This window comes from Passer domesticus, chromosome 1 (assembly GCF_036417665.1).
Source record: "Passer domesticus isolate bPasDom1 chromosome 1, bPasDom1.hap1, whole genome shotgun sequence".
Classification (NCBI taxonomy): domain Eukaryota; kingdom Metazoa; phylum Chordata; class Aves; order Passeriformes; family Passeridae; genus Passer; species Passer domesticus.
Window position 1 is genome coordinate 148,990,837 of NC_087474.1, and position 25,572 is coordinate 149,016,408.

The following is a 25,572-nucleotide window of genomic DNA, read 5'->3' on the forward strand; positions in this document are numbered from 1 at the left end:
CTCCTGACCTTCAAATATGAGCCTTTAGGAGCAGGGTACAGCATGTACACAGGCAGAGCTATTTTAATAATAATTTCTCTTTTTGTGCTCTTGCCCACCTTTGCCTCACTTCTTTTGGTGAGAAAGGCTTTCTGTAGCAATAATTAGGGAAGTAATAGCTCCTCTGGTACTCTGAACACTGAGAAAATACCCAAAGCCATACAGAGTACTGTGTGGATCAAGTTATTTCATGTGAAATCTTACACAAGTGCTACTTGCAGTCTTTTATTCCTGGAAAAAATATTTTGACAGTTAATAATGTAAAGAGTGGGCAAACCATAAATATGTTATGAAATTTATTTGTTCTGCTGCACCATTTGGAAAAGGGCCAGTGTGTTAAATTGGAAATGCTGGTATGAAGTTACCATGATACATCCATTTTGACGATGGTTGTAAACACCTACTGCTTGGTAAGAAGAACCGAGCTCTCAGCAGAGCACCTGCAGCTTTCTGTCACAAAACAGAGGGCATCTGGAAATTCCAGGGTAAATTACAAATGAAGAAAGCCAAAGGAAATTCTGTAAATAGTTCATTGATGTCAAATTGAAAAGAATCCAATAAGAAATGCACAGTCTGATTTACTTCTTGTTCCACATGTTCTGCACCAAGAGAATGCCAAATATCCTTGTTCAGCAAATGCAGAATTCCTATTATAAGCTTGGTACATTGAACACATGTAAGAACACATTTCTGACCAGGTTAAGAGAGAGATTAATCAGAACCCTTCGTGCACCAAGATTAGAATCAGAGCTGCTAGTCCATTTATTAATTCTCAGCGAGTCTCCCATTTTGTCCCAGACGTTTCAGGTTAGGTACATATCTTCTTTTGTCTGGGACAAAAAAAAGCTCATACCTTGTCTCAGTCAAAAAGCAATTTTACTGAAAGTATTAACCATATGTCAGGTTATCACTGGAGGTAAACTTTGGTCAGCCTAACTAAAAAGTGTTAGGTATTAGGAAAGAAAGCAATTCCTAGATAGGGGCTTTTTTCATTAAGACTGTCTTGTGCACAAGACATTAAAGTAGTTGGGGGGTTTTTTGTGTAGTTAGCATGACCACAGCCATGAATAGAAGGAAGGGTTCATAAGACGTTGTTTTGTAAAACAGGGATGCATTTAAAGGCTTTCTATTTTTTTTTTCAATCTTTCCGCATAATAAATTGTGAAAGTAAATGCAGCCTAATGTCTAGGGCAAGGTCCTGAGTGATGGGATGTCTATTCCTGGCTTTGACACTGACTCTTGTGCTCTTGCATGAGTCATTGTTTTACCTTTGAATGAGATTGCAATGAGAAAACCCAATTTTATCTACATAAAAATTTGAAGTGATTTCACAAGGTTTAATTCTGCTTTTAAAATATGTTCTGAAATATTCTGGTAAAATATTGTGAGGAGATATTGTTGTGCTTCAAAAAAACCCCAAACTCTACATGAGTCATACTTGTACTCTAATACACAAAATAACTCAGATCTTGTGAAAAATCAACATTTCAGCCTTTTTAATGTAACTTACTACAGAATTTTAGGTATATTTTACTGTGTTTTGAAAATGCATTTCTTGAGGTCAGATGTCTGTGTAAGCTGAAGATGCGTAAAGACAAATTAAAGGAGGATTAAACACTGTTCTTAAACGCTAGTCTGCAGTTACTAAAAAGAATGGTTTGTATTTCACCCTTTTGAAAGCTTTAAAGCTGTAATGCAGAGCAGGCAATAACCACTTTATAATGCAGAGCAGGGAATAACCACTTTATATCATCCTGTTTTCCAATGTGCTTTCTGCTTTGATCACTGCTGGCTGCTGAACCAGCTGGGTCTGCTGTCTGGGTGCAGGGGTGTCCCACTACTGTGTATTTGTACCTGTGTGCTGGACAAACTCCAGTTGAATGCAGTTCATCTGCTGCTTTCTTTGCACTGTATTTTCTTTACAGACAAGGTAACAACTTGGTTACAAGAAGCTAGATAATTGAAAAGCCATGTTTCTGCTGTGCCTGTTCAAAGACACAATGTGCTAGAATACACACATCTCAGTATTCTGACTACCACTTCAGGAGGTTCAATTCTGGACATTTCAATCCATTTACTCTAACTGGGAGCCAGTGCTGAAACCAAGGAACAGTTTCTATCTTTTTCCCCCCTACTTCTTCTCTGTTAATGTTCAAGGACTGGGTTAGAAAAGACAAAATGGGCCTAAATTAAATTTTTAAAAATCTACAAGAAAAAAGACTATGGTACTGTTATGGTGGTTCTTTTCAAAAGCTATTAGTTTGGAACACCTTTCTGGAGACAGCCAGGGAGCGACCTCCTCAAAGCTCCATTGCACAATACTTTATACATATATGATGTATATGACTCTGGAATGGGAAGGACTCATAAATCTTTAACGAATTGAATCCTGCACAGAATTCAGAGGATGCTTAAGATAAGCATGAAATGAGAGTAGCTAAAGACCTAAATAACCAACAGTGAACCTTAAAGCAGACAGAAAGTGTCTAGGGATAACAAAGTAGGCAGAAATGCTTGCAAACTTATTCTAAATACCAATCAATTCTACCTCTTCTAATAACCTTCTGAATCTATCAGCATGGCTGATAGGGAAATCTCTCTTTACAGCACATTTATTCCAGTAGAATTCTGAATCTTAGTCAAAGTAGTAGGAGCTGAAGACAAAATTGGAAGTGGAAGAAAATTCTGAAGTAAAATTGTGGCCTCAAAACTGACCTGTTATATGTTCAGTTAGGTACTGGCAAATGTAGTATCATTTGTACCATGTTATTTCTATGAAAAGCTAACGAAGGAGAGCTGGAGGGGCTGTGGCAGGCACTGCCTATGTGGGAATGACCCCATGCCCAAATTCCAGAGGACACTAAGAGTGGCATAACTTGGCATAACAATCACTTTGACATTTTCACTGAACAAGCTGCTACTTCTGCTCTTCTTCTACTGTGGCTGCTCTGGTTTTTAAGAGGAGAGTCTTGAGCAGAATATAGCCATGTGCAGGCATTGGGCAGAGACATGTGCCACTGCATAACCCCACACTGCAGACAGCTGCTGGGAGAGGGGACAGCCTTGGCTTGCCTGTCTCCCGGGGATATGCAGGGACACCCAGGGAGCCCTCAGCCTGCCTGGTGCAGGTGGGTCAGATGAGTGGTCAATGGAGCTGTTTAATGTCTCTGCCCTCATGGATGAGGAAATCTCTAATTTAAAGTCAATATTATATTTTAAATGGCCAAATCCCTCCATAGCCACACAGACAATCCACTTCAGTGCACAAAAATATGTTACATTTTTCTTTCACTGGGACATCAACAAGCATTTAAAATCAAATGCTGTCTTAAATTCATTGCTGGCTAGAGGTAGTTCAGACATGGATTCCTAAATTTGGACTACAATGCGAAGAGGAAACTGCAACTTTTTTTTCATTTGCCTTTGGCAAAGTGAGGGTAGCTGATGTAAAAGGAACTATATAGAAAAACAGGAACCTGAGTCTGAAATAAACGGTGCATTAAAATAATTTCATTATGAGCTGTCGTTAACCTACTTCTTTCCAGAGTGTGTCTCCACAATAACATTTCAGTGATTGATAAACAAAAAAATATTTAGGATCAAAATAAATACTTGATATGCAGCAGTGCAGCAGAAGATGGTTGGCAAATGCACTGCACAAATAGTCTGGCAACAATATTACTTCTGCTAGCTTTGAACAAGCTGATAATTGGAACCATTTTCAACCATGCCTAGGTAAGGCCTTGGTTGTTTTTGAGGTCAGTTAATGTTCATCCTTGCACCTGGAAGTGAACCCAAGAAAAATATGTTTGGAATTAGTCAATAATCGAAACACTTGATGAAAAAACTCTCACTGACCATGCTGGTTGTGCAGCTTTGTACAAACATTTATTTTTCCAGGGACTGATGTGTATTGAACGTGGCTGACTGTTCTGCTCTCTTGCTTGTTTTACTCCTCAAGAGTCTCTTGTTCATCTGTTGTGCAAACACTCTTAAGTATCTGTTCTGATCTGTGCTCCTAAGAGTTGCTGCAACTCCCCAAAGCTCTCCATTGCACAGTTGTTGTTCCCTTTATATCTTCTTTGTAACTGTTAGGCAACAAGAGAAATTAATTAGCGTGATTGAGGCTGTGCCATCCCACTGGGTTTCTGAAAAGGAGTAACTGAGGTTCAAGAGGGCTCAGGGACTTTGTGGTGTGACTGTGTTTGGTGGTCTATGTCAGGTAATTGCATATGACTCCAAATGTGGGAGTCATCCTTAAAATTATTTTAATGGTTTACTGAAGCTAAAGGAGAAAAAAAAAGTAAGAATGTAGATGAAGAATCTGACATAAAAAGTACAAAATATGTTTTTGACACATTTTCTGTAAAAAAATTATTTCCTTCCAGCAGAGAAAAAAGTAGTTGTAGGAGAATCACTTGGTTGGTATTAAAAGTAGTACAAATAGTGCATTTGGGGAGCAAAAAAAAATAAGTGCATTTACATGGTTTGGAGCTTATTTTTGAAGTTTGAGCCTGCTTCCTTTTAGATAGACCAAGACCAGAACACACCAATGAGAAGTATCAGGGTGAAAATACGTCACGCTGGTTTTCATTTGCAGCTCCCTGTGGGAAGGCCTGGACCCAACTCTTGGATTAAAGAAACACTTGGGGAAATGGAAAGCTTTTACCAGCATTACACTGCTTAAGACATTGCTCCTATGTGGCTCCCTAGGATGTGCACAGCAGCCAGGATTTGTCTGTAACATGCAAGGACCTGGGACTGACTTTTCCTAGGGAGCTGCTGTCTTATAGGTGTCTCACCCTGCCTGGCTGCTCTTCTCTGTTAACCTTGTCAGGAATCCCCACAGCCCAGGTCTCCTTGTGAGAAGATGGGAGCCCTGTGAGGCTGAGGGACCAGCGAGTCTGAGCTTCTTCCAGTCGCTTTTCATTCACTGCTGGCTGAGGAAAGTTGCCCCATGAGCCCGGCTGCCACCATCTGCTCCACATGGCTGACATTTCTGGTTCTCATCCCACAGTGGATGCATTTCTGCAACACACCTTGCTGAAATTAATGCTGCTCATACTGTGTGTTTTATCTCCCGCTTGTGTTTGCTTGTGTTTGTAACTCAACAAAAGAAGACGGGACAGGTCCCTTTCACACCTGGGTGCTGTGTAATTGCACTCTTCAACTCTAATGGGGGTCCCTGAAAACAATTCTGGATCTTTACTCAAGGCTTACTTTCTGATGTGGCTTAAACACTGCTCCTATGTCTTAGAAGGAGGCACAGAGGTGACCTACACGTTCCTAGCAGGCAGGACTGGTTTCGTGCAGAGTATATGGCAATCCACAGCCCGCGGTGGCCTCTTACAGGAAGAGTGGGACTAGTTACGCACCAGCCTTCGACATCCCAGATTCCTTAGTCCGGAACGTGAGGCTGTAGGGCCCTCTGGTGGGAAGAGAGGAGCAGTCCTGCTCCTGTTGTGGGACACCTCTGTCCTGTGCCTGCCGCCCTTGCAGAGCGGTGCTGGGACCGCCTTCGCCAGTGCTGCCATGGGCCTGCTCCTGCGAGCCCGGGACGAGCTAAGGCCGTATTTATCCACTTCAGCCCGCGGCTGCTTCAGCTCTGCCCCTGATTTTTCAGAGTATATTTTCTTTACTCTAGCCAAGGATGCCAACTCCTAAACCCAACCTCCCTTCTCCGTTCAGCCGGGCCTTGTGGGGTGGCACTTTACCCACATGTTGAGTCTATGACATGGTCATGCCGTGATCTGGGGACCTGCCACATCCCCTTCTCTCTTCCAGCTTCTGCTCACAGTTCCTCAGCCCCTGGCCCAGCAGTGCTCCCCCCAAGGACAAGTGTGGCTCTGTGCCTCACCTACTTGCAATGCCCTCTCCTCCCTGCCACTTAGGTCATGGCTCAGAAAGACTCTGGTGTGGCTTCCTGGAGACTTTAAACACTTTTTGAATCTTTGTGCTTGCTTCGAGGGAAGGGAGGCCTCACCATGGCACGGAGTGTTATCTGTTGTTTAGAGGAGCCGCGTGCTGGCTGTGAGCAGCGAAGGATGCTGCAGCTGGGGCCCACAGGGAGGCAGAATTAGGCAGGCACCTGCTTTCTGTCAGATCTGGGGACAGGAGATGACAGGTTTTAGCTCCTGAGCGTGCCTGAAGAGTCAGTGAGAGGAGCTGGGCCTGGTTTTACTCTGGGCAGGCAGTGGCAGGAGGTGGATGTTGGATCCTTTGTACGGAACCACATGAAGGCGGCCGATAGAGTGGGGACAGGCAAGGAGTGACAGCAATTCCAAAATCTTTGGCCCAAACCTTGTGGAGCTCCCCAGCACAAAACTTTCACGCTGATCATCCCAAGAGTATTTGAGTATCTTACACTGACTCGCTTAGTCACATCCAGAAGTTCTGGACCTTTTCCTACAAACCAAGATCCATTTCTGATATCAAACAGTCTTTGAGGAAGGATGATGCCTGTTTGCTATTCATTCAGCACTCTGACAGCTGAATGGTACAAGAACAAAGCAAAACAACAACTAACCCATCTAAAGCTCAAGTTAGGAGAAGGATAATTGTCATTGTTATGTCATCTTTATTGCTAAATTGGTAGGTGTTTGCATATTTTCAGCTTCTTTTCTCATCTCAGTCTGTATCTGCCTCTCCTGTCACAGCTTGATGACCTCAGGCATCCCATCTATTTAGCAGTAGCAAACTCCAAAATTACATTCCAATAGCACACTTTCTTTAATACATGCAATCAAAATTTTATGCTACAGTTATCTCAAGTATGTAACTTAATAATACATAAACCAATGAAGAAAATTCTTGGAATTAGTTACATTACTGCAAAATCTAAGAATCAGTAATATTAGAAGTGAGATACTGTGAGTATACTTGGAAAATATAGCATATAATTAAACCCCAGTTTCAGAATCACTGATATGAGGTTTTATCCTCCTAAAATTACTTTCTGGGCTTCCATTTAAATTTTTTTCTGATGTCAAAATGAATGATTTGAATTAATTTTTCATGCATAAATAGTCAAAAATGAATGTGGACCAGTGTTGTAGTTAGATCTTTTTTAGGTTTATTAAAAATGTTATTAATGTGTTCTAAAACCTACTTCACCCTAACACAGACAGTTTGCTGCTTTTTCTAGATGAAGGATTGTCTGAATATTCCATCCTTGCCACTGTTTTGTGAAGATGTAAAAGCTAAACAGATGTGTCTTAGAAGATTTGATGAAAATTGGCTAGCCATTGATAATTTAGAGAGGAGTGGTTCAAGAGAGAATGTTATTTTTTATAAGAAAATTTGGTAGCTTTGTATGGATTTGCAAGGCTTTTAGGAGAAAACCCTTTGTTTTGGCAGAATATATTATCCATGGAATCCATGAAAACAGAAACTGTGAACACATAGTTTTATAGTTTAAATTTAGCTGGGTAGGAGTAGGCTGAGAGTTTTGGGGGGGAAATATTGCTGCTTTTGGAACAAAAGGTATTGATGATCTCTTGATGAAGCCTATTGAACCTAGAGCACTGAGCTGCACTGTGTGTGCTGCTGATGTGGACCCTGAACTTCACAAACTGGAATAAGAGACCAAAAGAGAGCAAAGGCTTCATCACCTCCAGCAACAAAGAAATACCGATCACAAGATCTGGAGCTAGCACAGGACGTCAGTAAAAACTTAGTAATATTACACCAAAACCTGTTGCCGCCTGGCTGCCTCTCTGAATTGTCTTGTTTGTGAGACTACCATGAACTAAATCTAAAAAAAAAATCTTTAGTGTCTTATGTGGTCTGCTAAACATAAAATCTTGGTTTCTAAAAAAAACCCAAAATTAGTGCTTAGGAGACTAGTGCTATTTGAATTAGCAGAAAACTGTAGGAAGAAGGATTAGGCATCTTATTTCTCTGGGGGCAATAATTTACAATACTGCAAAATCCCAAATCTGTATAGTTTTCATAGAGTCTTGAACTTATTTTGTGCGGTGTGTAAGGTATTAGAAGAAAAAAAACCAGTTCACCTTAATTCCATTCTCTCAATTCTGGACAAAGGGTTCTTTGAATTCACATAACATTTTAGTCAAAGCACATTTACAGAATGTAATTTTTGAAGCATCTTTGAACTGTTCACTGGGGTCCTGTGTTAGCTCCATGTCTTGTGATCTGTATCTCTCTTGCTGAAGGAAGTGCACTTACAGAGCTGACAAATACTTTGTTGTTTCTTTCTGCAATTAGTTCTTTGCTAGGCCTGTTTTACACCTAAAAGGCAAAGCTTTAAGAGTACTGTTGATCTTCTTCCACCTTGTGCCTTGCTGGCAAATCCCCAGTTTTCCAGGCTGCTGGTGGTCATTCACTTGGTGTGCCCTTTTCAGCCATCCCAAGTGCTTAGAGTTGCATTCCAAATCCATGGTTGTAACTAAGATACAAGTTATGGAGCTGTTCCATATGTTTTTATATATTTAGAACCAGCACAACAAAGATCTAGAAGCGTGTCTAAATCAAAATATGGCAAGGCAGCACCACCCAGAGGTTCTGGAGCTGTGTTGGAACAAGTGAATGCTGTGCTGGAAGCAGGACAGCCATGGTAGGTACAGTGTCTCCTGGGGACTTCTTAGCTCTACTGGGAACATGTATGTTACCCTTCTTACAATGTTTTGGGAATTTGGCACATTCCCTGATCATTGCCACTGATCTGTTCAGAGCTAGTCTAGGTAGTGTTATATGGCCTTGTAGGTATGATTTCTATTCTCCTTCCTACACCCCAAATCTAAACCATGTATTAGTGGGCTATGGTGGGATATTTCTGTCTGATTTTCAGCATTTCATCTTAGAACATGCAATCCTTCACTGTTGAAATTAGCTTGTGTTTCAGTGTCAAGGATCTCAGCATTGTCACTGCAAGATTACTTTAAGATAGTGGTAGGTAGCTGCAGGCAGTGTGATTTGGAAGAACAAATTGGAGCAGACAGGGGTTAGATCAATATCTGAAGCATGATTATCTTGGTCAGCACAGTATTTTCCATAGCCTAATGCAACCTAAACAATCTCTAAATATATCACAGACTGTGAAATTTCAATTCCTCTCCTGTCAGCCCATTCATGTGAAGATGGATGACATGCCTGATTGAAGACAAGAGCCTGATCCTGCTGCTGTTGAAGTAACTAATAAATCACCTATTAACTTCAGAGAATCCCCAAAAGAACCAAATTGATAATTTAAACAGAGGTAGCAAATCCTTTACAGATGTGATGGGTTCACAGCAGCTGCATGTGCACAGGCCTCCTCCCCAAAGAACAGGAACATCTCTGCAAACTTTTGGAAATTAAAAAACAAGTCAAAAAGAAATGAAGATGATTCTCAGAATGGGAGGCTGCTATTTTAGGCAGCCCTTGACTAGGACAGACAGCACAGGAGCTCTGTGAAAGCTGTTTACTGCAACACTTTTTTGTGGGGATGTGAGCTCTCAGATGTGTGTGCTGCACCTTCTCGCCTATGGCCAGGTGTGTGCTCAGAGGAGGGAGGCACTGCTGGACAGCAAAATATTCCTCTGGGAGAGATAAAGAATGAGAATAATGGACAAAATTTGACTTTCACACTGAGAAGTTTCCCTGAGATTCAGTTGTGTTTTTGCGGGAAAGGTGGCCATCAGGTCTGAGGGCTCAGACACCTGGGTGTCCAAGGAGAGTGCAAACTGGGACCAGGATTTGGGATGGTGTCTGTGGGTTGTCTCTACCTCTGGGAAGAAATATTTCTCTTGATACAGGTGAAATCACCCAGGCAGAATTATAATAAGCTTCCACCACAAACTCACTGCAGATGTGCCCAGCAGGTTATAGGCTGGAACTGTAATTCCAACTCCAGGCAGCTTAGCTTTGCCCTCAATGTAATCACATACATATACATGTGAACTTCTGTTTATTGCAGTGAATAATGTTTTTCCAAAGTGAAAAAAAATAACAACATCAATATGATAGAGGTTAAATTTTCAAGTATAAATAAATCTTTTAAAATGCATCTTTTGAATAAAAGCTTTAAGCCTCTTTTGCATTGCTCACAATTTATTGGGGGAATTTATTCTGACTGTTGCTAAACCCTTGGTGCCCTAATTCTATTAATAATTTAAATCTCTACTTTAACTGTGGCCTGTTATTTAAAACTTAAAAGAGCTACAAACAACTTTGGATACCTATAAGTCTTCAAGTGATATTTTCCTTATCACAACAATACAGTCTTTTTTATTTCTCAATTCCAAAATGCTATGAAATATTGCCAAATTATACAAAATTTAAAAAGAAGAAAGTTAAGCTGAAATCTCAACTGGAAAATACCAGTTTCACTATTCACCTATTTGCTATATAAGTGACTAAATAATGGATTTAAGAAAAGCGCACCAGACAGGTTGGTCAACTCCTTAATTAAAACAGGAAAAATAGAAGCATTTGAAAAAAAATGGGGTAATAGCTACCTTGTTCCTTTGTAATTCACAGCACAGAATTTCCTCAGGCCAGATCTTGCACTCATGAATTCAGTGGCAACTTTGCCATTTGTTCAGAGTAAATAGCATGAAACCTGCTCAGGCTCCTCTGAAAGCCTCAGATAAGGCTAATGTCAAATAAAAATATTTTCATTTCAATTAGGATTTAGAAATAGATGAAGCATTTTCCAGTACTGTTTGTTCAGAGAGATAGACTTGCAGCATGGCTAACTCTCTTATGCATCCAGGGCTCAGCCCCTATGGTGGGCTCAGCTTGGCCTTCTGAAATGTTGATGCTTCCAATGATTACTAGATGGGCAAAAATTATGCACAGGAACTTGAGGTTGGTTGTTGAGGAAATCAAGGTGGCCCCATGACTTCTAAATAATAACATTTTCCTTTGCTCCTAGTCAGGAGGGTGAAGTGGTGCTGTCTGGGGGCAATTGGGTGGCTAGTTCACTAAAGCATGTGTGACCTGCTCTGGGCAAGGTCAGCATTCTGGCTTGGGATAAACTGGTATTATTTGGGAAATTGAAACTCACTTTTAAGAGAAGAAATTTTGATTTTAAACATTCTGCCATTGTTTTAGGATGGATTGGTGCACTGGCTAATGAGTTGTCTATTTAGCTACACAGTTTACATTAGTTTTACTTTGGTTTTGCAAAAAGATTAAAACAAATTGTCCCTATCTCCCTATGTTTTGGATTATGTTCCATGCATGCTGTTATTTCTACAATGACAATTAGGTGATGTCATGTCTGCTTTGTTCATTGGGCATTCTTCCTCACATCTGGTATTTTGGGAAGAACTTAGCATTCACTGAACCAGCAATAGATTACTCTAACATCTAATTCTTCTTGTACAACTTAAGGCTCTGATCCTATGAAGATTTATTCATATGCTTTCTTCCATGTACAATGGATTATCTCACAGAACTTCAAAATGAATAAAGTTATGCTTATGCAGAAGTGCTAGAAGGATTTGTGCCTAAATAATGAAACTAAATGCTGGCAGTATACAATTATCCATAAGATTCAGCTATAAACACGGCAGAATTAATCTCCAAAATAAATGCAGGAAATTGAATAAAATTGGAAAGTCTGTGAGAGTATTTTTACTTTGCCTCATTTACAGCAATTTTGCACTGTTAGTAATAACCAAACTGGTAATCTAAATAGCCTGCTTCTTGTGCTGTAGATGAACTCTGGCACATAATTTGGTTTCTGCTTCCATTTAGACACTTAATATTGTGAATAGATGCTAAAAGTGAAAGAGGGGTGGAAAAAAGGCATCTAAATAATTTCAGAGCCCTTCGAAGATTCCAGTTTATTGTTACCATCCATCCATTGGATGGTAACCATCCAATGGTTACCATACACTATCCGTTGTTTTAAGAAAATTAGTAGCCATGATTGTCTGATCGTGGCCCCATCCATTGCCTTCACGATGACTCCACCATTGCCAGTCTAGATATATTTTGGCACTTACATATCCTCAGTCATGGGGTATTTGGATTTATTCAGAGTTGGACAAATTGCAGAATTTCAAGTTGGCAGAAAATAATAATCATTGCTTGAAAGTATCAAATGAGCTGGAACTTTGAAACCAAAAATTGCTCACAGAGGTCCTGTGGTGTGAAAGTGCTGTTTCTGCTTCTTTTCCAACTGCCAGCAGAGGAGTGTTGGTTGAATGCACAGGCTCCAGAGGTCTTCAGATTGACTGTCCTCCAAATTCCCTGACCAGGATAAAAAACTCCTTGGTTCCTGGAGCACCATCCTCTCCATCTTCTGATTTTAGGGCTGGTATGATAGGCTGTGAAGCTTTAAAGATCAATAAATTGTTTTTCTTTCCTGGAATGAACCAGCAGAGCTTGTTCAGCTGCTTCCAGTTCTGGCACCCTGGTTCCCCAATCTGAACGTGAGACCTGTGGCTGGAGCCTGGTCCTCAGGCAGCCAAATTCCCAGCCCTGCCCTGTCTCATCCTGGGGGCACCACTCCAAGGGGCTCCTACCTGTCCTGGAGGCCCAAGGAGGCCCCAGGGTCGCCAAGGACAAACAGTCCCATGCCTTGGCTCTGGAGGGCAGGGCTGGGAATTCACCTGCCTGAGTCTCTCCAGCTTCCTGCAGAAGCCTTGAGTCCTTGCCACTCCTTTCTGAAGCCATGTGAGTTCCTGTGGGAGAGGTGCCTGAGGCCTGCCAAGAGCGTAAGAAACTTGAGGCGTTTCAGTTGAAGGATTTCAGTCAAACCTGGGCTTTTTTAAGGAATTTCAACAAAACCTTTCTGACCTGTTCTAGCAAGGGCATGTGATAGAAGGCTAGTGCAGACTCAGAAAATACATTCTAGAAAAAAGAAAAGAATATGATTTTTTAAAAACCCCACTGTATTAAGTTAGCATGGGTGAAGCATTTGTTTTGCAGGTTTCTTTTTTTTTGTAGGAACTTGTTACAGGAAACAAAGTGCTTCCAGTGTAAAGACAACATTCACAAGGACCAAGCATTTCTGAACAATAAACAATACTGAAATTGATAGTTCACACAAATGTCTTGAAGACAGCTTTTCTAGAATGTATATGATGGTATAAATAGTTTATTAGCTTTCTAGAAATTAAGGATACTTAGAGGAATTTTGTATTTCTAAGCACTACTTGACTTTGAATTTTTGAACCAAGGTAAAACTAACCAGAAGAATCAAAACTAACATACTTTTCCTCTTGGGTATTTGATGAGAAGAAGCAGGAGAGTTGGTGTGTTTCTCAGGTTAGCTCTCTGAAGTTTTGGGCTCACAGCTCAACCTGACCAACCCATGGAGTCTCTGAGGCTGCAGGTTCTCTGTCATGGGTCAGCTCCAAGCACAGATCAGGCGTGTGTGTTCCTCCCTAATCATTCATAACTTATGTGAACATAATTCATTTAGGTAATCTTCAGTTATCTGAGTTCTCTCTGTTTTGCTCTTTCTTTAATCTGTCACCAGGTGAGTTGCAGTGGTTTACCATGGGTTTGCAGTCTGCTGAGAGCCAGCTGTGCAGGTCAGGTCATACAGATATTGTTTCTTGATGCTTTCTGTTTCTGGCTTTTCCTTTTTACTGAGGGTAGAAATACTATTTCCATTACCTTCCTCAGACTATCCAATAGATGCATATTTCTTCTTACCCTAGTTGCATCTGTGTTTATTTTCATGCCTTTGTGTGCTTGTGCTTTGTCCTTGTCTTTAGCTGTTTGAGCTGTGCTTTGCTGTTTGGTTCCTCTTTATACTTCAAGTTATTGAGAACTGATTCAGTTGAGTGTCTTCTGTTTCCTTTGCTTTTTCTGCTTTTGTTTTTGCTTCAGGATACTTTATTACAATGCTTCTGGTTTTTTTTCTTTCCTTTACAGGTATTCCTCTAGAATGTTAACTGCCAGCTTCCTGAATTTATTCTGCTGATTTTTCTTGAAGGATTTTATCTTATATATCTTCTACATGAGACCCCCTAACCCTTCCTAGTCACTCTAACCCCCTGCCTACAACTTTCATGAACTTCCCTGCTGGTGAAAAGCAGATATAAAAGAGCCTGTTTTCCAGATGTATTTTCTAAAATTTACCCAAAACAACTGCTGGAAAATCTGGGGGAGATTCTTTAAACCCAACAGAGAGGTATGTGAGTATGTGAGATGAATGTAAGTACAGATCACGGTCTGATTTTCTTTATGTATTTATGTATTAAAGGCAGTGTTAAATAGGAATTGTAGTAAGAAGCACTTATAAATAGTAATTTTTTTTTTTTTGCATCTCATCCTAAACTGGCATCTGAATCAATGAATGATGCATTAAAATGCCTGTTTCTCACCAGAAAGTACAAGGCAAGCCATGGGTTGCTAGTTCATTATATTATTTCCTTATTTTAGAAGATAAGGGACTAATATATCAATTTCCATGCCAAGTATATAATTTACTAATAAAACTTTGAAAGCTTCTAGGAATCTTAGGAATTCCACCTTAAGAATGGGAATGACACATGTATGTCTGGGGGACTGTCCTGTTAGCACCAAGCCTTTTGTTTTGCATGTAGAGAAAGAAAAAAACATCATCCATCCAGTTCCAGGTTTGAGAAGAGGTCCCCTGATCTCCCTGTGAGTTGTTTCAGTGGTTACACTCCATTTCTCATGGGTCAGGTACTGGTCTCAAAGGTCTCCTTGACCTTTTCATGACCATGTTGCTATGTAAAATGATGTAGAAAACAAAGCATGGTGGTTACCTGCAGTTATCACCTTCTCATTATCGCTGTCCATCTGGAAGAGAAGGTCAAGGCTTCACCAGATTACTTGTTCTATACTACTCTGATTTCTTAATTTAAATCTGATTAATTTCCAGGGCTGCTGAAGGTACTGATTGTCTTGTGTTCAACAGGACCTTTGAGCTTACACGAGTCACGTTCAAGGGAAGGGAGTGCCAAAAGCCATTACAGAGTTGATCCCACGGCTGTTGTCAGTGTTGGAACAAGTCCCATTTGAATGTAATTTCTTCTTAGCACAAGGACTCACATCTTGGGACAGACCCAAGTCCTGTCAGACTGCAAGACAATTGACTTTTCTGCTTACACTGTAATTAATGCTATTGAAATCTCAGAAAAGAAAGCAGAGAAAGCACAAAACATTCAAGTTTAGGGCTATCCACCTTTCTTTCACTGCTTATCTCAAGGGATGTGAATCCATTAGAAATAAGGTTCTAGATGCCAAAACCAATAAAAATGCAGACTTTAAGGTCTAGCCAAATTGTGGTTAAAGTTATTTCTCTGTGGATCACACTCCGTCATTAATTTTAAGGCTGGACATTCTCCAAACTCTGTGGTTTCTTTGCAACAAGGAGTAAGATCCCAGTGATTAGATGGCTTACATTTCACTATTTTTTTTTAACATATCCAGTTGAATGAAAATTAGAATTTAATAATTCTGTTTCTTTCTGATGGAAAAACAAAAGAGCTGTAAACCTGTTGAAAATGGATGTAAGCATTCAAAACAGAGCAAAGCAGTTTAGATGATATAAATTAGTATAGCTTAATGGTTTACATCATGTGTATGTGATGTCTTCGAGGGTTTTCATCTTTATTGGTAGAAAAGTGCTGTGGCTAATTGCTTTCAGCATAATTAAATTCACAGGAAATAATTTTATTTCAGTATGGATTGCCAGGAAAAGATGGGTCTTTTGGAGAGCATAGGTCAAGCAGCACATTACAAGCCTGTACTTTTGTATGAAACATTGTGTGAAGTGCTATATTCTTCAGTGGCATTTGCATAAAGAACTCATTAAAAAAAAAAGACAAAAACCCAGCAGAACTGTGTGCTCCCACAGCACAAGTAATCCTTTGTGAAAAACTTTCCACAAAATTAAAGTCATATTAGATGCTACTGAAATAATAAGAAAGGCTCATAGTTACTTTAATTTTATTTTTTTAGTACACTGAGCCAGTAGAAGTAATTTACTTTGTAAACTTCAAAAAAGGATATTGAAGATCTCTGTTGGGAAGTGTAGCAATTTAATGGCAAAATTACTTTACAGATTATTTTAGTATAGGCTTTGTTTGGAAAGACCAAAGTTATGTTAAACTTATGTTAAAAAGCCTGAGATACCTTGCTCAGGATTTTTTAAAAAAATATTCCTTGACTTGTTCTTGCAATCCTTATATTCTATGAGAAAATGGCTTTTAAGGTAATCTGGAGATATTCAGTCACATTAAATATTACAACTTTAAGATAAAATGTCTTCAAGAATACTAAGGTTTTACTCAGAAAATGGATCACTGCAATATATGAAGTATATTTCTGAGTACCCTTATACTCCTAAACTCCTAAATCCATAAACATTTCTTAATATTTGGTGATGGCCACTATTCTAGAAAGGATATTACATGGAACAGATCTTGATCTGACCACTGTGGATTTCTGCACAAGAGGTCAGTGTTTACATTCCCACCCAATTCAGATGAACCCTCAGAAAATCCTGGGGTGGCATTCAGGACACACTGAGTGCCACAGGCACCACAAGCAAGGAGCAGCATAACCTGTGTTGTCCTGGACAAATTTGTAGGACTGCCCTGTCCTCTCCCATTTTAAAGAAAATTCAGGGATGTATCCTTTCCTTGAAAAGTGATACCTGAGCTCACTGCACAGCTTGCTGTAAATCCCCCAGATGTCACTGGGCCAAAACTGGTATGACTCCACCACCAGCCTCTCCTGACCCCATATCTGCCTGGGCTGTCCTCAGCTTCCCCTGGGCTGCCTGGTCAGCAGCTCCACAGCCTTTCCCTGTCACAGATATTCCACAGCTGCGCCACTCACTCCAATGGAGGTTGGCCCAGAGCCTTTCCCATGCCCACATCCCTTCTGTTTCTGAAAAATGACCTTAACTCAAACTGGTTGAGTAGAATTTGAATTCTCATGCCAGCTTTGAACAGCCAGACTTCAGCTGGATTAAGGAAGACCTTTTATAATACTTCCCTGTATCTCTGGTGGTATTATTTTCTTCATTTTTTAGCCCCATAGTGATTTAAAAACTGGAAAAAAAGTCATAGCTATTATTGCACATTATATAATATGCAAAGTATCTGGTACAAAGAAGTTTAAATACTTCTGTATATGTGTGTCAATTGCTTTACTGATTTTTAGAACTGTTACACCCTGGGAAATAATGGCTGGATATTTTTAAATATTTTATTCACTTGATAGTCTAGGAAGTAATTTTAATGTAAAATTACTGTATAAAGTTATTTTACTGTTGATATAGACTATAAAATACATTGAAATTAAATTTGACTAAATTATTTTGGGCACAAAAATAGGAAGTAGACTTTTATTTTCAAAGGGGACCATTACAAACTCCAGCTTGATCCCGTCAGTGTACTGGTTTTGAACTTAAAGGACCATATGGAACTCCCTATAAGGTGAGGCTACAGGTCATTTTGCTAATTTTTTTTTTTTTCCAGGTGGATAAACGACAGGGGTTTCATGAAATAGGAAAATCTTGAACAGCTAATTAGACCAAGGCTTTCTAAAGGAACCAATCATTTAGCTAATTTGGGAAATACTAAGCTCACCTAGACTTCAAGAGCTTCAGGTTTTGAGTTCCCCTCTTGCAGGAGCTCCCTTGTAGATACATATGAATACCATAAAACTGGTATCAACCTTTTTGGTTTTGCTTTTAAATTTGTATATCTCTATTACTGAGCAGATTGTAATAAGCAGTTGATGCTGAGCCATTTTTCCAGCACTTATTTTGTGAGTTGGAACAGTATGACTAGAGGATGGAAAGTTGAACAACTCTGTAATACAGACTCACACTGGATGATTTATGAGCGATGTGTGGGGTAAGATTTTAGAAAAATATAAATTATACCTGTTCATCATGTTAACTTCTTTTAATGTTTCCCACATGTTACTATGACAACATCCATGGGATATATATTTTAATTTCTGTTGCACAGAGGAAGTGTGTCAGGTCTGCACATTTCTCTTGTTTTTATGGCTGAGTGCTGTGTCTAATGCAGGTTGTAAATCTTCTTGGAAAAATATATAAGAGGGTTTTCATCACAGTGGCTCTCCTGGCAATTCTGAAGCATTTAATAAGCATAATTTAAATCTAAAAAGAACATTTACACCCCCTGTGATGTGGAGACTTCTAAAGTGGGGGTAGCAAATGCTCTGCAAAAAAGCAGGAGCTTCATGCTAACAATTGCTGAACGTGTTACATAGTTAAACACATTGTTAAAACTCTTACTTCAATAAAACTGCAAAAAATGTCTTGAGGCCAATATTTAATTTCCTGTTTTCCATATAGTGGGTACAGGATGCTTTTCAATTTTTTTTTATTTCTTATGTAAAAAATGGGTTAAAAAATTCTTTATAGTTTTCTAAACACATTTTCCATACAACTTGAATGGTTTTCATGACAGTGAGATTTTCCTTTAAAAATTACATGTAAAAACTATGTGTAATTTCTGAATTGGGTTAGACAGTCTCAGTTGCTGCACCACATGCTGTTGTTCTACATGGCAATTAGTTTGCATATGCATTTGAAAACAGTGAGAAAAGTGACAGAGAATTGTGCTGATAAGTGGTTTAATGGAATTATTCAGCAGGCCAAAGCTCATTAATCACAGGGAACAGTCTCCCTGTGATACTTCAGTGTATACTTAAACAAGACTCCACTTATTTATTTACTTTCCAATGTAATTTTTTTTAAATCAGAGTGGGAACATTAACCACAGAGTTTCCAGTGAAAAGTAAAATCTACTCCAAATCACTAAGTTAGAACTTAAACATAATTACCTATAAAGAATGAAAACTTTTAGTAATTTCCTGTAATTTCCCCACCAAATTAAATTTTGCCTTGCAGTACTGCTATAAAAAACATCACTCCCATCTCACATACACTAAGTGGGACTTTGTGTATGAAGGTGCCATTCTCAAAGAAAAGGGTAAAATCCACATCCTGATAGTCTTCTTCTTCCAGCCTATGTTTTTATATCAATCTCATCTTATCCTTGTATCTGTTACAGCTTTTCCACTTGAACAGCTAATAATTCAGTAGAAGATCCATTTGTTTAGGACAAATGGCTGCAGCTGTTAATTTATATTCATTTATACTATTGACTACACTGCTATAATGGTGCAAGTATTGTGCTTGTGTTTGGTGCCTGCAGCCCACGCTGTTCTACATCTCTGGGCATGCTGTTGCAGCTGGATTCTGTTTGATGATAACTTTATCACTTCTTGTAAAGTTGTGGCATTTTTAAAAAGTGTGTCTCAGGGGAAATTTACACCCTAGAAATTCCTGACACATGTAGTTAGCAAATGGCTTTCTGAATTCCCCAAAACAGTCCCCACCTGACCTTCCATCAGTGGGAAGTGCCATAGCTTGAAGATTATCTGATGCTTCACCACTGCACCACAAAGAGCTCAGAGGACCACCTGGGAAGCATGAGTGAGCTCCCACAGGCTGCCCACTGCTGCTTGGAGAACGGCTGCTATCAGCAGGAAAAACAAATTCCGAGTCCAGGCAGCTCACTGCCAGGCTGGGGCAGAGCTTTTATAAAAAGCTGGGTTTTCATTGTGATTCCTGGTAGTGCAGGCCTGCTGCTAAGCTTTCATTTCAGGCTCTGTGACCTGCCTGGGATCTCCTGTTTGACACGGACTGCTAGCAAAGTTCCCTCCTGGAGTCCATCAGAATGCCAGCAGAAATCTGTGACCTCCTATCTCCACAATGCCACCTGCTGGGACATGCTTTCTTTGTCCTCTATGACATTTACAATGTGACATTGTAAATCATTCCCTGGCCTTCCTTTCAGCTTATGTCTGGCCTGTTTGGATTGTTGCAGATGTTACAAATTCATCCTGGACTTTGAGATCCCCCCCCGCCCCCCCCGCCTCATTTGGAAAGTTATACAAGCTTCTTTATGCAGTTGTTGTTCAGTTGATTATACCAGATAAACTAACAAGACAGGAAGGGAGAAAAATTTTGCCCAGAATTTCACAATTTCTTCATAAGAATATAGGCATTAATTTCCCAAAATTTCCCATTTTCCTTTTGTGTCTGGGCATACCAGGCTCACATAAAGGGCCAGAATATGTACAATCTCTTTGTCTGACAAACCCAGACCCAAATTATAAGTGTATGTCAAAGCACAAAGGGCAGATTTAAGTGGAAGAACTTTAATCAGTTCTGTTAAACCTGCCTGTAGAGAACTTTTATAGGCATAGCTGGAAAGGGAACAAAGTTTTGTTATGGCTGTTTCACCACTTGTGGGGAAGCACTGGGGATAAATTTATACATACAGAGTTTGTACATGGAGTTGCTGCAAAAAACAGTGGTGCTTTTAACTGTGTTAAATGGTTTAGGAATAAAAAAAGTTAAATTAATGAACATACTGATGTGTATTTTCCCCACAGAATATGCTCATGAAATGGTAAAGGACTACATTATAGCATATATTTCAGTTTTTTCCTAAGAGATCATGCAAACATATGATAATACTGCTAAGCATTTCTCAGATGTCCTTAATGTATATCACAGAGCTTACATTTGGCAGAGAAATAGGAACAGGGAGAAGTAAACTTCAGTCAACTTGTCATGTTGTCCATGGTGGAAAGAAAATTTCTAAAGCTTGTAAGATTTTGGTAAAACAATTAATTGGAAATCTGTTATAATAATTCCATGTCCCTCATTTACCATGGGGGTACAAGGAGAGACCTAGAAACTTTCCTTGTTGATATTTCAGAAGGTTCATGTTCCTTTACAGTATGGTGGTAGGGAAACAAAGGCACAGTTTTAGCAAAGATAATTGCCTTCAGGAGGTTCCATGTGTTAGTGTCACGTGTAGTGGCAGCTGACTTAAACAGCTTGTTTAGCCCTCCTGATTAGCACTGTAGCCACACCAGGCTAAATGCATGTTGCCCTTTCTTAGGTCTGCAGCCCCAGCAGCCCTTGGTGCCACTGAAATTTGTAGAGGAAGCCAGCTGTAAATGGCAGGTACAAAACTTTCTAAGGCACAGTACGAGTATTTTTATTCAGAACATGCTTAAATTCAAAGAAACAGAAAAAGCACTGTATGCCTTTGTTTCTGATGCTGAAACTTGGGTAAAATGTGGGAAAATGAGCAGGACCTAGTCTATGACCAAGAGCAAATTTAGGCACTGTGAAGAAATACAACGTAATAAAAAGCAGAGAGTTCCTTGCTTTTGTAGACAGGGTATGGATTACAGTAGAAGATGATAGGTAAGTACCTCACAGAGACAGAAAGAAAATACAAAATAATGAGTTTACTGCAGTGACATTATCTGCCACAGCCCCACTGCTGGTGGACTGTGACCAGGTTTGCAGTTGTGAACAAAAAATGGCACAAAAGTCTGAAGGCTGAGTTTGTGACAAATAATTAGCATCTTACTGAAGTGCCATGTAAGATGCAAAATGTGCTTACCATTGCTTGAAATAATTTTGTGGCTAAGAACATTGTAAAAGTGCACAGGAGATTTATGTGCCTCTCAAGGATGTGTTTGACAGTAGTGGTTTTATACTTGATGCTATAATTTTTCAACTCCAAGTGAAGCAAATTGATTTGTAATGTGATACAGTCACCAGAACCATCAACACATTTACACCATACGACTTTTCCCCAGCTGATAACACTGTAACTTATGGTGGATTTTGGCTGAACTCAATGCAGAAAAGAAGACAAAGGTTAGAAAGCAAATGGAAAGGAGTCCAACATAATGAAAACACATCTGTATCCAAGTTTGGATGATGAGCAGAAGTATAGGGGAATTAAAAAGCCCACATATATCTTGACACTAAGTTTGAGAGATGTGTTCCAGGAGCCTAAGTGTGACTTCTGGTTGAAGGAACCTTAGCATTAAGATCTGCATAGTAGCCAAGCAGCTTTCATTTTTCTTCTACTAATGTTTTTGGCTTAACTAAGATCTTCCTGAATTGTATCTGTCCCACTTTCACAGCAGAATTTTCCAGTGCCAAGCATCTATGTTGATATCATAGCTGGGAAATTAATTGTCTAAAACAGTCTCAGCAGATTCTGTTGGTGGGCAGATATCTTAACTGACCAAGAGACAGGAAAGAGATTGTCCATCTGTCCCCTGGATTATGGATTAGGTGTCTCAATGAGACTGTCCCTGCTAAGTCCAATGCATTTCCTGCACTGTGAGATCTAAATCAGGGGTTTGGATTTAGATGAATGACTCACTGTTTTTAAAATGCTGGGTTGTGCCTCACACTGATACACTGACCTAGTGGTGCACACCCCAGAGGAGGAAGACTTGTCTTCTATTCTTTGTTCAACCTTTAGAAGTTTAAATATGCAGATATCATCTAAATTCAAATGAGCATCTTAGATATTCAGTCCTGCTTAAGTCATGCTGAAATACTGCCAACAGCATCGGGTTCATACCAAGGAGACCTTCATTCGAATCCTTTCTCCTCAGACTGTTTTGTTCACTTACCATTAAAAACAAGATAGAAGCTACTAAATGTCCAAGTAGAGGTTGTGGCAAGTGCTATTCTCAGCAACTGGTATTGGGACTGGCACTGTTCAGCCTCTTTGTGGGTGGCATGGACAGTGGGACCCAGTGCATCTGCAGCAAGTTTCCCTTTGACATCAAGCCACCACCAGCCGAGAGACTGTGCCAACTTCATGAAGCTGAAAAAGACCAAGAGCAGGGTCCTGCACCTGGGTTGGGGCAGCCCCAAGTACAAATGCAGGCAGGGTGGAGCATGGATTGAAAGCAACTCTGAGGAGAGGGACTTGGAGTGCTGGCAGATTAGAAGCACAACATGAGCTGGCAGTGTGCTCCTGCAGTCCTGGCAGCCAAACCTGTCCTGGGCTGCATCAAAGCAGCATGAGCAGCAGGTCAAGGGAGGGGATTCTGCCCCTCTGCTCTGCCCCTGTGAGACCCCACCTGCAGTGCTGGGTCCAGCTGTGGGATCCCCAACACAGGAAGGACACAGACCTGTTGGAGTGACTCCAGAGGGAGTCCTGAAGATGATCAGAACGCTGGAGAGCCTCCCCTATGAGGACAGGTGGACAGGCTGAGAAACTTGGGACTGTTCAGCCTGGAGATGAGAAGGCTCCAGGGACTCCTTTGAGCACTGTCCAGTACCCAAAGAGGCCAACAAGGAAGATGGAGAGTGACTTCCTTAAGGGACAGGTAGTGTTAAGGAATAATGCCTTCACACTGAAAGAAAGTAGGTTTTACAAAAGATATCAGAAATTCTTTATGTTGAGGGTGACGAGTCTCTGGAACAAGGTACCCAGTGAAGTTGTGAATTTCCCATCTCTGTCACTGTTCAAGACCAGATTGGATGGGCCTTTGAGCAACCAGGTCTAGTGGGAGGTGTCCCTGCTCATAGCAGGGGAGTTGGAGCTAGGTGCTCCTTAAGGCCCTTTCCAATCCAAACAATTCCCTGAAAAATAAAATTTCTAAACCAAGTGCTCTAAAGCTTCTTGACATCAATCTTATCTGAGTATTCTTGTGCTCCCAGATTTGTGTTCATCTGAAAAATAAATTGAAAGTCTTTGATATATTTTTTATAATTTTGTAAATAGGATTATTTAACAGGTTTTTGGAGTGGTCAGAACTCCTAATATCCTGTGGACATCATTCTTTCTATAACAGATAGAGGGATTAAGTCTTTCATGGTGTGGGTATTAATACCAGTGCCTCCTTTAAAGAAAACTCCTAAAATACACCCAGATTGGACTCATAATGTGATGTAAATTCACCTTATTGAATTATTGTATTATCAGGTTGGGGTTTTTTTTGTTTGTTTGGTTTGGTTTTTTGTTTTGGTTTGGTTTGGTTGGGGTTTTTTTTTGTTTGTTTGTTTGTTTTTTTGGTTTTTTAAAAATTTTTATTTTATTTTATTTGAAAAACTCCAGATAGCAGGATGGAGAGTTTGCAATGTTTCTGGTAAATCAGACTGTTCTGGTGATAATATTAAATGTCTGACATGTCTGATGGTGCTGGTATTGCCAATGTGAAGGCATTAGTTGTCAGTTTGTGAAATTATTTTAGTTTAGTTCATTCCTATGTCATAATTCTTAAATTATGCTGACACTCCATGGTGAGAGACACCTTAGAAACTCTCGTGAAATATTCATTTCATGCAGTTCAAACTTTGAGAAAACAAGAAATTGTTTTTCTGTCCTGTACACTACAGAATTTTGTTGACACTGTGTATTAAAATTGCCAAATAACTGCAAAGATGTATTACTACAAGTCATAATTTCTATTCAAAGGTATCCTGTTTCCTGTCCAAAGCAGTGAAGCAGAAACGTGACTGTGAATGTCAACTAAATTAGATATGACACACATTACTGTCTAGGCAAGTGAGTCAGGCAGCTGTGATACTGTGAACTGATAGGTCCTGCCTCAGGCAGAGGGGAAATGTTGACACACCTGGATAGTCACATTTTATCAAGGACTCAAACTTGCAGTTTCATGCTCAGTTAGAAAGTGGCATTTCTCATCTCAAAACTATTTGATTCTTCAGAAGATTAGGACCTGGGCTAGAGCTACACTACATCTGAGATTTAGTATGTCCTTCTTTATATTCAATATCCTTGCAAAAGACAAGCTACCAGGAGTTCAAGGTTATTTTTTTAGTTTCGTGTCGACAGAGGCAAGCATGGGAAAGTAAGCAATAAAATTGTTATTAGCAAGTACCAACATTTTTGAAACCTAAACCCTCCAAATAACTCCATCTCTGCCTCTGGTGGCTATCAGTAGAGAAGATGTAATTGCATTTTGTCATACAGTTCAGATATGATTACTAACAGACAGTTTATCCAGGCTTCAGCTCAATTTTCTGCAGATGAGAAAACATAAATTGGCTTTGTGCAGGGTCAGGTGTGGTCTGCAGGAGGTGTGTGCTCAGGTGCCATGTCATGAAGTGCAGGTGAGCTGCCCAGTAATCCTTTGTATCCTGGCACACAGCCAGAGCAGAAAAGGACCACAAGGAGACTTCCAGATGGTCCTGTACAAGCAACTTGGGCCCAGCTTGATTTATTTGCTTTGGCTGTGTGTGGATATAGCATTCAACTGAACTAGAACACAGTCAAAAGCCTGGAGCACTGGGGAGCACAGTATAGAAACAAACACAGCTCTGCAATATGATTCTCCCTGTATGTTTTTGTAACTGCTGTATGCTTGGTAATTCCATGACTTGGTCATCTTGGAACCTTTTATGTATAACATAGAGATAAATACATATGGTAACATGTCAAAGATATAAATAAATATATTCTTATTTTCTACTCCTTGTGATATACTGAGTATTGTCTGGCATTTTTTTGTGTATCAAATTCAAGGTTGTAGTAATTTCTCTTTTTCTTTCTATCACATTTGTTCCTCTATATTTCCTCACATGGTTTTATTTAGATTTTGTCAAGGGTTTTTAGAAACTCCTGCTCCAGGGGGATGTTAAGTTATAAAAAATAACTAAGACTTTTCAACTCCAGAAATAAGGTCTTGATACATTGTGCCTGAAATTCAAGATTGCCTTGGCACAGTAGCTGGGGAAATGTGAGCCCA

The 25,572-nt window shown here is 39.8% G+C and overlaps 2 long non-coding RNA genes across 2 annotated transcripts; one reads left to right on the forward strand and one right to left on the reverse strand.

Moving 5' to 3' along the window:
- Window positions 1-3,905: 3,905 nt before the first annotated feature.
- LOC135284343 (uncharacterized) lies at window positions 3,906-6,446 on the reverse strand. The gene is made up of 2 exons (XR_010349765.1): window positions 5,897-6,446; window positions 3,906-4,127 (listed from the first exon to the last, which is right to left on the reverse strand). It is a non-coding gene; the product is annotated as an uncharacterized LOC135284343 (long non-coding RNA).
- LOC135284351 (uncharacterized) lies at window positions 5,577-25,214 on the forward strand. The gene is made up of 4 exons (XR_010349770.1): window positions 5,577-6,630; window positions 8,494-8,614; window positions 13,475-13,529; window positions 13,876-25,214. It is a non-coding gene; the product is annotated as an uncharacterized LOC135284351 (long non-coding RNA).
- Window positions 25,215-25,572: the final 358 nt, after the last annotated feature.